Source organism: Pinus tabuliformis, chromosome 1_1 (genome assembly GCF_031772625.1).
Source record: "Pinus tabuliformis cultivar Carrire ecotype Pingquan chromosome 1_1, CPIR1, whole genome shotgun sequence".
Lineage (NCBI taxonomy): Eukaryota > Viridiplantae > Streptophyta > Pinopsida > Pinales > Pinaceae > Pinus > Pinus tabuliformis.
In genome coordinates this window covers 832836962-832851457 of record NC_142297.1, presented here as the reverse complement: position 1 = coordinate 832851457, position 14496 = coordinate 832836962, and the positions used below count along the sequence as shown (strand labels likewise).

The window sequence follows — 14496 nt, the reverse complement described above, 5'->3', positions numbered from 1 at the left end:
TTAAATTTTGAGCATTTTTACGACACTTAGGACATGAGCACCTGATCAGCTGTAAATGTCGGGAGATGCACAAAGTGTGTTCTTTCTTTCTACCTCAGGGAAAACATATTCATCCAAATTTCATGCACTGCTAATGCTTCAATATTTCTATTACAGGTGCTGTTAAGACCACTATGTCAACATATCATAACAGGTTCTTGATCGGAGATGATGAACATTGATGGAGTGAAAATGGCGTGTGTAATATTGTCGGACATTCTTATACCAATAAAACATATCGAACGTTCTAATTTTTAAAGTGAAAAAATCAGTGTTGTACTCGAAACTATATATTACATTCACCATCTCCGCAAGCATCTTCTCAGTCACGACTGGAAAAGCGCAAGCGGTGCAGAACGGGCAGTAGTTCTCATGAAGTCGGTCAATCCTCAATTGATACCATATCATTGTCCACTAGCGGCACTTTGGACTTTGCAATGTTGCCAGAGATATCATTGAAAAGCCCTGCAAGCAAAGACCTCTTCCTCACGGTAAAGTATGGAAGAAGGGAAACATGTTGCCTTCAGTCATACCACTTGCAGAGGGACAGAATCTGTAAGTGAACGATGTTTTCGTCTCTATAAATGACACGGTGTTTTTCCACTCTCTCCACCTCTAGGTGCGTATTTCTAACATAGATATCCTTAGGACAATGTTTTGTTTGAAATTTGGCGCATGAAATAATAGTTGTAATGTCGATGAATGATTAATATCTTAATTTAATATAAATAAAATAAAAGCAATACCTATCAGCAGTCGAACCACACCATAAAAGCAGATTGCAAGACACTCCTCTTCACAGTACCTACATCGATAGGCCGCCGATCCCAAAAATTTCTTTACCACTTACATTGCAAAATTGCATGCATTCCGGACTACGAAAATTATAGGTCCATGATAAAAATCAAATGTAATATCCTTTCGCAAAACGCAACAAAATTGTTGATATCTCTGAAACCCATCACCGAAGATTCTAATCTACAGTTCTAGATTGGCCACAAGGTGTAGACCAAATGCAGAAAATCGAGCAGCAGAGGGTTACTTCCTTTTTACAGATGTAATATAGAAAAACAACATGGAAACATTGCCAGATCATGAAAGGGAAAACAATACCTAAAATTTTTTAAGGAGTTGAGTTCTGTGATATGAATAGTTTATCCATCACACTGTTTTATTTGAGTGACCAATAAATATGGCTCATTTTGGAGACACGAAAGACATGGAAGAAATGATTGAATAATCTGAACAAATTTAGATTTCTCATCTCATCATTTGCCTAATTACATAATGGAGATGAGCCACACGTGTTGAATCCAAACATTACCCAAAATAAAAACAAGTGTAAAATCTAAGCTTTTAAGTGAAAAGAACACTATTATTCATTCACTTAATTATAATTACAACTCATCTAACTTCCCAAAAACAAACTTTCAAAAGCGTCCTCCACCATATTATTTTTTAAGAGATATTGAAAAAAAAAAAAAACCAAACAAACCATGGCAAATCAAAGGCAAAAACAAATCAAAAGAATCACAATTCAACCTCCCCACATCGGTATATAAAATCAATTCATGGCATTACAACAAAATGCACTTAAAGACTAATCGCTTTGGTAATCGATCCAACATCCATATTTTCATCAAATGGCCTTACATTCTCCTCATAAGGAGCCTGGCCACCCATCTATATGTATGTGTCTATGACAATTAGTCTACTAACTATAATTATCAATGCATGACAACCAACAACAGAGATCCAATATAAAACATATGAAAGCAATGATAGAGGTAATAAAACAACCCACAATACTTTACTTATTCTGCTCATAATGAACATATGTCTCATCGATGGTGTCCATCTCCGAAGTCTAGCGTGTGTAATACTTGTAACATTCATCATGGCTAAAAACCCACAACAAAAAATCCCAGAAACTAGCTCTCATATTATTGGTTGTAAGAGAATATTAACACGTAGAAGAGATTACTCCGCGTTTGTTACATCCACATTTCGCCATGGATGACTACTCTTTTGCTTACTGTGGGCAACAGTTCAAGTATGTCAACATGGAACAAAATTTTACCATGAAACTATGCCATTCGTGCCACGTGTTGAAGTTTGTATATTCCAAGGTCATATATATATATATATATATATATAAAATAACCACATGTGCTAATGGCACACAATTCTACATCCACGTCGGATGATGGGACACCAAATGAAGTCTCGATATAATTTATCAGATGAATAATGCGATTTATTAAGTGTACAACTTTTTTCTGGGTAACTCAATCTTCGTCATTACACCAAAGATTTATTATAAAATTATTATTGAAAATGAGACCCTTGGCATGTTTGACGAAGGTGGCTCTTTTTTTAATATTTAAAATTATTTCTTGGAAATAAGATTATTATTAAATAATTATTGAAAATGAGATTTTTGGAATGTTTGATGGTGGTGCTTTTTTTCTATAAAGCAATTGATAAATATGTTTTCATATCAAAATAATATTTTTTTTAAAGCACGCTTGCCATTACTACCATCCTTTGAAGTCAGATAGCGAAATAAAGTGAAATCATTTTGTCAAATCTCTCGAGCTGATTTATAAGACATCTGATTTTAAAATATAAATTATAGAAGTGTAATTCTACTTGTGAAATTGACCCATTTAATATTTTTTATAATTAAAGCACTTTTATAAACAATATTAATATTATTATTAATAAATTTTGAGTTTATTAAATGATTCATTTCCAATAATTAATTTACTTGATTTGATTTACAAAGTAACAGTTCGATCTATTATATTATTGTATGGTTTTCTTGTCTAGTCATCAAAGTGATATTAAAACTTTAGATAACAGCTATGATTACATCATAAATTAAAATTTGAAAATATAAATAATATTTTTCTTTTAATATTTTCAATATGTGGTGGGATCCTCAACAATTCTTTTTTGTTTTTTCCACAAGCTGAAAATGCTAAGATTTGCTCAAGAGCTGGGATCCTCAACAATTCTTTTTTGTTTTTTCCACAAGTTGAAAATGCTAAGATTTGCTCAAGAGCTACCAGACACATGAATAAGATTTAATTTTTCCACAAGCTGAAAATGCTAAGATTTTCTCAAGGGCTACCAGACACATGAATAAGATTTGCTCAAGGGCTACCAGGCACATGAATAAGTATCACATTTAAAAATTTCAATGGTTGTTGTTGTATCTACCAACAACATAGCAAACTCACACATCCACATTATTGATAAAATCAATCATTTCATTAAATGTTCAATGGTTGTTGTTGTATGTACCAACAACACAACAAACTCACACATCAACATTATTGATAAAATCATTCATTTCATTAAATGTTAATAAAACAATGTTGTAATAACAATGTTAAATATGAATAACTGCTTGGTATATTTTATGTTATTATTGCTAGATATTGTTGCTATATTCATGCATGATTTTTAAATAGGTGTAGCTATTTTATTATTATAATTTTTAAATCATTAAAAATTAAAATCTCTAAAGACAAGATTAAGAGGTAAAAAAAAATATGTTATTGGGTATCATGAGCACAAGCATCATAAGAGGGATCAAATAGCTTCTACAAGATGACCAAGTCAGCCATGGCTTAGGATGTCAGAGAGGGGAAGAGAATGTGAAGAGAACGTGAAAGACAAGCCATCATGGTACACGTGAAGAGAACGTGAAGGACAAGCCATCATGGTACACGTGAAGAGAACGTGAAGAGAACGTGAAGGACAAGCCATCATGGTACACTTTACTGACATGTTTTTATGACAGAATATCATTTTTTTCTACGGTTTAATATGTGAGAGTGGACAAGCCATCATTTTTTTCTACGGTTTAATATGTGAGAGTGGACAAGCCATCAGGTACACATTTTACTGACATGTTTTTATGACAGAGTATCATTTTTTTCCTATGGTTTAATATTTTATTATATTACGTAAAAATTGGAAAGAAACATGTTTGTACTGAGATACTCTGTTTTTACATTTGATTTTAATTAAATTGTAAAAATTATTATTATAATATTAAATATATTTCCAATGAATTAAATGTTTTTCAAATCCCAACTATCCCAACTCCACTATAAAGCACTCTTTGATTTGTGGCAAAGATCTTCCAAAAATATTTAATTGGGATTAAAAAAATGAGTTATGAGCTAGATTTTTTTAGTTGAATATTAAAAATATTTAATTTGATTTTTTTGTTTTTGGGTTATGGACTATGTTTTTTGGTTTACTATTAAATAACGGTGAAAAGATAAGACATAGGTAAATGATTTCCAAATGATATCAAATGTAAACAACTAAATTTAATACAATAATTATTATTTCAAACCAAAATATAATTTTTACAATTCAACAATTCCAAATCAACAATCCTATTCGCCTTTCTTTACACCTTATAAAACAATGGCTAGTTTCTATTTATTAATAACTTCTACGCCATACATGTTTTATTTATTTATTCCGCTACATCCTGTATATAGTGCATGCGCATGTTTTATTTATTTATTCCGCTACATCCTGTATATAGTGCATGCCTACGTGTATCTTTGTGAATGTATTAGTAGAGAACCAAAAGCTGTCTTATTAATAATGCCTCTTGCAGTGGATGTACCAGTCGAGTAGTAGGTGTATAATATGCTTTAGGTCTGGAATAAACAACTAGAAGATGGCGAAATAAAAACCATTATAAGATGATGAATATATAATTTGTTTTTATTGGTTCCAGTGGTTTAATTTCTGAAAGGATTTTTAATTTAAATTATATTATTTAATATTTAAAAATTTTAATTATGGTATTTAATATTTAAAAAATTAATTTTATGAAAATAATTATATATATATATATATATTTTATAATTTTATGAAAATAATTGAAAGGAGTTCTGAAAAAAAAATCTTAACACTATGATAATGTAAGAATAGTGAATCTAAGTCTATGCCATTATAATGGTGCGAGGAATAAGTAGTGGTGTATAATTAGGTATTAAAGGATAATAATTCTGGGTAGTGTTTTCTAATAAGAATGGATTGGTGTAAATAAAAGTTTATTACAGGAAAGCTTATAATAAATGTTTTTAGATTTTTAACAAATTCTTGGCTAAATAGATTATTTAAAAGTTAATTGCCAGGATATCTGCATAACTTTCTTTCTTGTTTTTGAATATAGTTTGAGTGGACTTAATGGTTAAGAGCATGTGTTTCCTTCTAAGAGGTCACAAGTTCAACACAGAGGGGGGTAGAGTATGTATGCTTTCGTAGACTTAGCAGTCAAATCCCTGCGTGGAGGTGGGTCCCTTGTCCCACAAACAAGGGGGTCTCATACACCAATGCGCGGAGGTGGGTCCCTTGTCCCACAAATAAGGGGGTCTCATACACCAATTTGGTGTCTGGGTTGGCTGTTGTCCCACAAACAAGGGGGGTCTCATACACCAATTTGGTGTTTCGGTTGGCTGTTGTCCCACAAACAAAGGGTTCTCATACACCAATTTGGTGACGAGCTGTCTTTAGTGCAATTTTTTGGGAGTTTTTCAGGTGGGTATTGTCCCACAAACAAGGGGGTCTCATACACCAATTTGGTGTCTGGATTGGCTGTGACCTCAAAAATGGATATAACGAGTTGTCTTTAGTGCAATTTTTTGGGAGTTTTTCAAGTGGGTTTTTTCTGATCTAATTTTTTTTCTAATTTAATTTTTCTAAAATCCAGCAGGAATTTATTGAAATCACAAGTTTGATGGGTAACACCTGCACAATCTAAGTGCTCTAGAGGTTTTTGAAGGTACTGAATCCACATATACAATCCAAAATCCAATTTACATAACACAAATCAAAATTTCACCTCAAATTTTTCTACCAAATTCTAAAGTTCAAAAAATCACACTAAAAACGACACCTATATATAAACCAAGCCATACTAGGAACCAAAGTTGTCATACCATAAAAGCAAATTGTAACAAATGTCAATGTAAAATCTACATATAGTACCTATCCTATACGCAATCTGACCTGACAGCCCCATGATGAGTTGAAATGAATCTTCTCCTTTTTACTACCAAAAAGGCTTGCCTGGCATGGAGGCAATATGGTGGACTCCAGCCATTCTTGATTGACGTTCAGCTTCAACCAACACATACATACATCCATTCCACTCTATTGCTCTGCTCACGCACAATTCACTTCCACTCCATTACTCAAAACTACCATGGTGTTCGGAATAACTCATTCTCCCTCTTAGAAAATTCCTTTATAAAAGCAAATAGTTTAATTTAAATTTTTGCAACACTAAAAACGACTCTTAATTTAATTTGTGCAACACGAAAACGACTCAACGACTCGTTTTCCCGAGTCTTATAAACCTAAAACATTCCCTCATTTGTGCAACACTTCGTAAATTCTATCGACGAAATTTGTATTTATCTTTCACCCAAAAAAATAATTAAATGTAATTTATGCCATATTTTATAAATTTTAATTCTATAGAGTAATATTGTATTTTTTTCAAAATTCTGATTTACTCTATTTACCAGTGTAGATCCATTTTAAATACTGATTTAATATGAAAGTAGAGGGATGCAATCTCTTCACTTGTAATTTTTTTTATGAGTGAACATAATTTAAATGTTTTGTATAGTTGTTATTATTTTTATAGATTTTTTATTTATTTATTTTTGACCAAAATAAATAAAATTTCAACTTTGATGACAGTCAGACAGCATTACACATCATATTGGGCTGTAAAATGAAACTTCTATTTCGGCTCAATAAAAACTTTAATTTATTATATTTATAATATAAAGACTTTAATTTATTATATTTGTGATATAAAAAATTTAATTTATTATGTTTATAGTATAAAAAATTTCCAAACACTTAATTGAGCCCAATCCCCTGTAATTTTTTTTTATCTAAATCAATAAAATCAAGTAAATAAATAATATTGGAACAGCGCCACCTCCACACTACTTTTTTAATAAAAAATATAATACGCACTGTTTATAAATTAAAAAATACTCTTATTTAGGTGGAACAATATATTAATTAAGTAATAATAGAGTGCCAGATAATTACCACGCTAGTAGATCAGAGATGAATTTTTCATTACAACAATCTAATTTATCGAAGAGCATCGGTTGGAGCGAGGGTATCGCTGGCTTGGCTTTTCCGAACAAGGAATACGGCTAGGATTTCATTGTATACAGTGAACCACACAAGACTTCTTGTCTTGCGTTGTCATTTTCACTGTTAATTGTTGGATGCGTTTGGTGGTTTCCATTGTCACTTGTTGCCTTTCGCTACCATCGGGTTTGCTGCTGCAGAATGTCAAACATGGGGCTCGAAGATGCAGACTACTCCGTCGACTCTAACCCTTATGCTTTTATCTCGTGAAGCCCTAACCCTATGTCGGTTTCCTCGCCCGCTAGTTATCAGGACCTGTCTGATCCGCTCATCATCGTTTCGCCCCCCACCACTACACTCCCTGGTCCATCAACTTTTGGTCTCCCCTTCACCTCTCTATCCATTGATTCCCCGGAACTCGACTGCCCTCCCCTCTCGCCAGCAACCCTCCGTTTGCTAACCGCCTGAACGTCATCTTCCCCTCCTTGTGAGCTATCGCCATCAAGGAATTTGACTCAGTCGACTCCCTTCGTGCTTCCCTCCTCTGCAGGATTCAAATCAGTGCCCAGACTCGCCCCGCCTGCATCCTATACTCCTTCCACTCTTGCTGCAACGCCAAAATCCTCATCCACCCCCTCCGGCGGCTTTAAAACCCCAGTCATCAAATTCCGGCACTCAGCTAAACAGTCCCAACAGGAGCACTTGGGCTCTTCGGACGCCTTGCAGGATCATTTGACTATGCCTCGTTTAGGGAAGCGGAAAATCAAGTGCGTGAAGGCCACGAGGAAGGACCTGACTCTCAAATTTGGGGAAGGGATTAACATGGGGAAGTTGTCGACATGGTTGGTAGGGTTCTTATTGGTAGGGTTTGGGGCCGTGCCTATTCTACTGAGAGGCTCAGACTCTAGGTTAAGGAGATTTGGGGAAATATATTCAAGGACCTCCCAGAAGTGCAAACGTTGGCTCGAGGGTGGTTTGCGCTCCATTTTTAGCAGGAAGAATACACTAATTGGGCTCTTACCAGATACTCGCACATTGAGATGGCATCAGTCATGCTAAAGTACTGGAGCCCGCTCTTTGATCCAGAGAGGGAACAAATTGGAGCTGGACCACTATGGGTTAGGCTTCCTGGTCTTCCCCTACATTTTTGGTCTGAAGATATATTCATTCGCATTGGCAATGCACTCGACACCTATCTAGACTTTGACAAATCATACATCAAATCTGGAAACCGGTCTTTGGCCTGCATATTGGTCTACTTGGATACTAGAGAAGGGTTCAAGAAAAAATCACACTGCAGTGGAAAATTTTCACTAGGATACAAATATTGGACTATGAAGGAGTATCATTCAGATGTCGTAGGTTCCATAAGGTTGGGCACCTCTACAAGGAATTCCCATTGGTTTGTAAGGCTTCGCCCCCATCTAAAGAAGCAGAGAACATTGCGGCTAGGGCATCAGCTACTGTTCCTGGGTAGACTCCTCCAACAAATTCTCATCTGCCAAAGAAAGGAGTATCGACTCAGATGCCATCCTCGAGTACTCCCCGCCCTCCCTCCCCGCCAATGACAAGATCAAGGGCCACTGTTGAGGCTGCTTGATCCTTGGGTACTCGTCCTCTCCCTTGCTCTATTTTTTCATCTACTATTTCATGCACTACACAACATTTGCATTCTACACCTGCATCTATACCAGATTTTATTCCTCTCTCCATCCCTTGCTCCCTTGTCTCCCATCTTCCAGTCATATTTATGACTCCACCCTCTATCCCCGACCCGTAACTCCCCCCCCCCCCTCATGCTGTTTCTTCGATCATCTATGGACACTTGCACCCCTACAACCTCCGTCCCCATTCTATTCATCCATCAGAGATCTCTGTGAACTCCGGGCTGGGCCTGATTTCCCCCTCCTGTGCTCACAAATCCACTAGGGGGTGTAAATCTCATTTGTTGAAGGCCATCATTCTAGATGGGATCGAAGTGGCTTCTGGAAGACAATCCTCTCTCGACTGGGTACTTAAAACACATACTACCCTCCCTCTGTCTCCCCCATGAAGTGGCTTTCTTTTAACTGTCGAGGTCTGGCTAGCCCTGAGACGATTATTTGAATCTGAGCCTGTTGACATTGTTTTTCTGCAAGAAACCCTTGGGTTGGCTGATCAAATTGCCCCCGTGCTTCAATCATTGAAACCAGGCTGAACCTTCCAGTCCCTTGATGTCATGGGGCGAACAGGTGGGCTGGCCTTAGGTATTAATCCCCGCACTATACATCTCAAGGCCTCCTAGGGTGGTGTCGGATTTATTGACATGGATATTTTTTCCTTGGACCTAGGCATGGATCTCAAGATTGTCAATATTTACAACCCATGTTAGAATAGAGAGGTCTCTTGGAACCACCTTCTAAATCTCTCCATTATCAAATCTAATAATATCATTCTTGGAGGATATCTAAACTTCTCCACTGGATTTGGGGAATCTTGGGGAAGCAATGCACAGGTGGATTCCTTATCAGATATTATGGAGCAGCTCCTTGAACAACATCACTTGACTGATATTCCGATGGGCCCACTTGGCGCAATCGCAAAATAGGGGAGGCTACCCTGGCCAGGCGTCTAGATCGCTTCCTCATAAATGATACCCTATTGAGAATATTATCACTTTACATACAATGGGTTGGTTTTGGAGGTATATTGGACCACGCCCCCATCTTTATGGAGATCTCTGGCCCTTTTCAGAAGCCAAGGGCACCCTACAAATTCAACTCCTCTTTGCTATCAGATCCCTCATATATTCACTTGGTCAACAGTTACTGGCATTCTTACCCACCATCCTCGGGGAGAATCATCGCGGAGGGTTTCTAGGACAGCCTTCTTAAGATCAAGTGATTATCCATTAAATGGGCTAAGGAAAAAAGAAATTGGGATCAACAAACTCTCAGAACCATCGAACAGACTCTAGCCAATCTTTCAAACGAACATGGACGAGGGTTCACATATGTGGAGGCAAAGTCCCATCTCATTGAGTTGGAAGAGCAGCGATCCAAGATTTTAAAAGAAGGGAAAGAAACCTAGCGCCTCCGAAGTCGGGTTGTATGTTTACAAGCTGGGGATGAAAATACAAAGTTTTTCCACAAATTTGCAAAGAGAAGGAAGGTCAACAACACTATTTGGAACATGTCCATGGAGGACAGGAGATTGGCAACCTCTTTTAATCAACTGACTCATCTAGGTAACTCTCACTTCCAAAAACTATTCAAGGCTCCTCCTAGGGCCATACTTGCTCATATTGTTTAGATAGCAGGACAATTGCCCAGGTTTATCGACCTGGATAAGGTTGAGTAACTCATCTCCCCTGTAACTATGGGGGAATTGGAAAGCACTTTAAAATGGTTTTAAAAAGATAAGAGTCCAGGGCCTGATGGATGGACTATTGAGTTTTACCTTTCCTTTCATGAGACTATTGGACATGACCTTCTTGAAGTGGTGGAGGAATGCAAGACATCTGGGCGTATGTATGAGGCCATTAATTCCACTTTCATTGCCCTTATTCCCAAATATGACTCCCCCTCATCGTTCAAAAATTTCCAACCCATTTCACTTTGTAACTGTCTCTACAAGATCATCACCAAGATCATAGCCAATTGCCTCAAACCCATTCTTTCCTGTCACGTATCCCCTGAACAATTTGCTTTCCTCCATAATAGACAAATCCATGAGGTTATTCTCTCAGCGCAGGAAGCCATTCATTCCATGAAAACTAAAAAACTCAAAGGGGTCATTCTCAAAATCGACCTTGCGAAAGCTTTCGACCGGGTCAGCTGGCTCTATATTAAAATGATTTTCACCCACCTAGGCTTTCCCCTTCCCTTCATAGATTGGATTATGTGCTACATCACCTCGGCCTCCTTCAGTGTCCTAATTAACGGCTCTGCATCACACTTCTTTAATGCTAAAAGTGGTTTAAGGCAAGGTTTCCTGCTCTCCCCTCTCCTATTTTTGATCCTTATGGGAGGCCTCTGCAGACTCAATGCATCTGCCAAGTAGGATGGGTGATTATAGGGACTCAAAATATCTGATAAGTGCTTCCTCACTCACCTGCTCTTTGTAGATGATGTGTTCATTTTCCTTAATGGAAGTATAAAGGATACTTCTACCTTATTTAATATTGTCTTGCTATTCGCCAAGGCCATAGGTATGGAAGCAAACCATTTAAAATCCACTATTACTCTCTCTAATTGTACTCCTCATGAAGCAAGGGTTGCAAAACAAAAATTTCCTTTTCAGAGCCATCACCTGGAGGATGGACTCAAATATCTAGGGTTATGGATCAAACCTCATTGCTACAAGATTTCCGATTGGATTTGGCTTGTGGTCAAAATCGAAAAACGATTACTCAATTGGAACCACAGATTCCTCTCTAGAGCTAGCCGGTTAGTCCTCATTAAATCAATCTTAGAGGCTACACCTGTTTACTGGATGTCTCTGGCTTGGATTCCTAAAGGAATCTTATCCCGGATACAAAGGATATGCTGCAGATTCCTTTGGAATGGTTATAAGGAGGGAAAGCCATTTGCTTGGGTGGGTTGGAATCATATTGCTATACCAAAGAAATTGGGTGGATGGGGCCTGAAGGACTTATCCGCCTTTGCACATGCACTTGTTGCCAAGATGGGTTGGATTATTCTCACCTCAAAAAGTCTCTGGACTGATGTTATCTATCATAAATATGTCTGGCCCCATCAGCTTATGGATTGGATTCGTTTGCCCTCTTGGCAGTGATCTGGGATATCCATGGTCTAGCGAGCAATATTACACACTTTGTCTACAATCAGAAATGGACTATCATGGAGAATCAATGATGGTGCATCTATTGGCATTGGCTTGGACCCTTGGTCAGGATGTGGGAATATGTTTCGATTACCTCCAAACCTTATTCATATACTCAATAATAGGAACATTAATGTGATTGCACAGGTTGCTGATCTGGAGAATAGTACCATCCTTGCACAAGCTTGGTTAACAACGGTGCAATTAGGCATCCCTGAGCAATGGCAGCATGACTGGGAAGGATATATCGCTACCCTGACTGAATCACATGTCCATATCAAAGAAGGAGTTGATGAGCTCATCTGGACCCCTGCTGAACATGGCATATACTCTTTGAAGGTGGGCTATCCCATCATTCACTCTGCGCACAGACTGCTTATCCTCTTGGATTGGTGGAGAAAGCTTTGGAAGCTCAAAGCGCCGCCGAGAACAAAGCTCTTCATGTGGAATGTCATTCGAAATAAGACTCCTACTGGAAACAACTTATTGCATCGATCTTTCTATGACCCTACCTAGTGTGTGCTCTGTCATCAGGCAGAAGAAACCAACAAACACCTTTTCCTATCCTTCCCGATGGTTGTTCAACTTTGGAATCAAGTCCTAGATGCGCTATTTCTATCTATCAGATGGCATGGACAATCTGTAACTGATGCTTGGGACCTCTGGCGTGCTGCAAGCTGCGATACAAAAGTTCACTGCCTTCCCCTCCTTGTTTGTTGGTCCATTTGGCTGAAAAGGAATGGGATCATATTTAGGGGAAAATTGGCTAGATGGCCATACATCATCGCCAAGATCATTGTTGCATACCATGAATTACCGGAGGATGATCACACTTCTACACATCGGGTAGTTACTCCAGAAACTATTGATAATTCTATTCCCTGGGCTTATTTCGATGGAGCAGCACAAGCACAGGGATGTGGGGGAATTTTATTTCATCTATCTGAACACCACCATTTCAAAATTCAAATGGGGTTAGGAGTGGGAACAAATAATTTTGCAGAACTGATTTCCCTTAGGCATCTCTTACACTTTGCACTGGCTCATTCATGCAATCACTTATAGATATTCAGTGACTCTAAAATCATCATCAATTGGTTCAATAACATTTTTGCATGTCATGTGCACTCACTCATGAACATATTGGATGAAATTATGATTTTAAAAGCACAATTTAATTCAGTTTCATGTCATCATATTTACACGGGTCGTAACTCGGCTGACAAACTATCCAAGGAGGCTACGACACATCCCAGAGGCCCATGGTTAATACAGGAGCAGATTGGAGAGGAACAATACCAGTACTATCACCGGCCCTATATTGATAGGGCATATCCAAGGGCTGCTAGGCCCTAAGTTATTTTGAATATTTGAGCAGTGTTTATTACAGTTGCTTGTCAATGATATGCATATATTTATCCTAGGGTCATATGTTTTTTGATTTCTATTTGAAAGCTACGGCCAGCAGAGTGCATATGCCACAGGCATCTACTACATGTAATTTTTCAAATTAATGAAAAATTAAGAATCTCACATAAAAAAATTATTTATTATAATTAACCTCTTTTTCAAAAAAATTATTTAATTAGTAATCTTAAAAAATAAAAAACATAAATCTTTAATATTATATTAAAACATCAATTAAGAGAATATCTTCATGAAACTTAGTTTACCATGAAGTTAAAACAAACCAAATTAGATGAGCATACATTTTTCCTAAATATGTCTTTACTACACAATGAGATGTCAAGTCCGGCCCGTTTGTAGGATATCCAGGGCCCATTCGCCACACTTTTTGCGGTATGTGCGTCTTTTTCATGTTTGGATAACAGCTCAATTTTGGATATTTTGCTTTATAATGATTTCCACGTAAATTTGTTGGACCTGCTCAAATACGCACTGTCTTCAATAGTGACGGTAGCAATTAAAAATATAATACTTCGATTAATGAGGCGGCGGAAGAGTATTGCAGTGGTATAATAATGGGATTTGGTGAAACGCTCGCCTGGTTTAAATGCTGCATATTAATCTGTCGCTTTAGGAATTTGAGTAAAGATATATTTTCTGTGGCTTTATGAATGCTAGGAATGATATATTTTTAGTAAAAAGATTGAGGAGTCATTTTCCCTTGAAGAAATCCTTTTCAGAACAGCTGAGATTCTGTTGAACTTCATGTGGAAACACTGGCCTAAGTTTCCATCTCAACCTCTAAATTCTTTGTCTGTAACATCAAAAGCAGGTTTCCATCTCAAACCTCTAAATTCTTTGTGCTAGACTATATCTGTAACATCAAAAGCAGGTTTCCATCTCACACCTTTGAAATCTGTGTATATGTCAAGTTCTGTGTATATAACCATCAAAAACAGGTTTCCATCTCAAACCTTTGAAATCTGTGTATATGTCAAGTTCGGTGTGTATGACCATCAAAAGCAGGTTTCCATCTCAAACCTTTGAAATTTATCTGTGTATATGTCA

At 37.2% G+C, this 14496-nt stretch overlaps 1 non-coding gene across 1 annotated transcript; it reads right to left on the bottom strand.

Moving 5' to 3' along the window:
* Positions 1–1855: 1855 nt before the first annotated feature.
* Positions 1856–1946, bottom strand: LOC149216707 (small nucleolar RNA R64/Z200 family). Its single transcript, XR_016251323.1, has one exon. It is a non-coding gene; the product is annotated as a small nucleolar RNA R64/Z200 family (small nucleolar RNA).
* Between the last annotated feature and the right edge of the window lie 12550 nt (positions 1947–14496).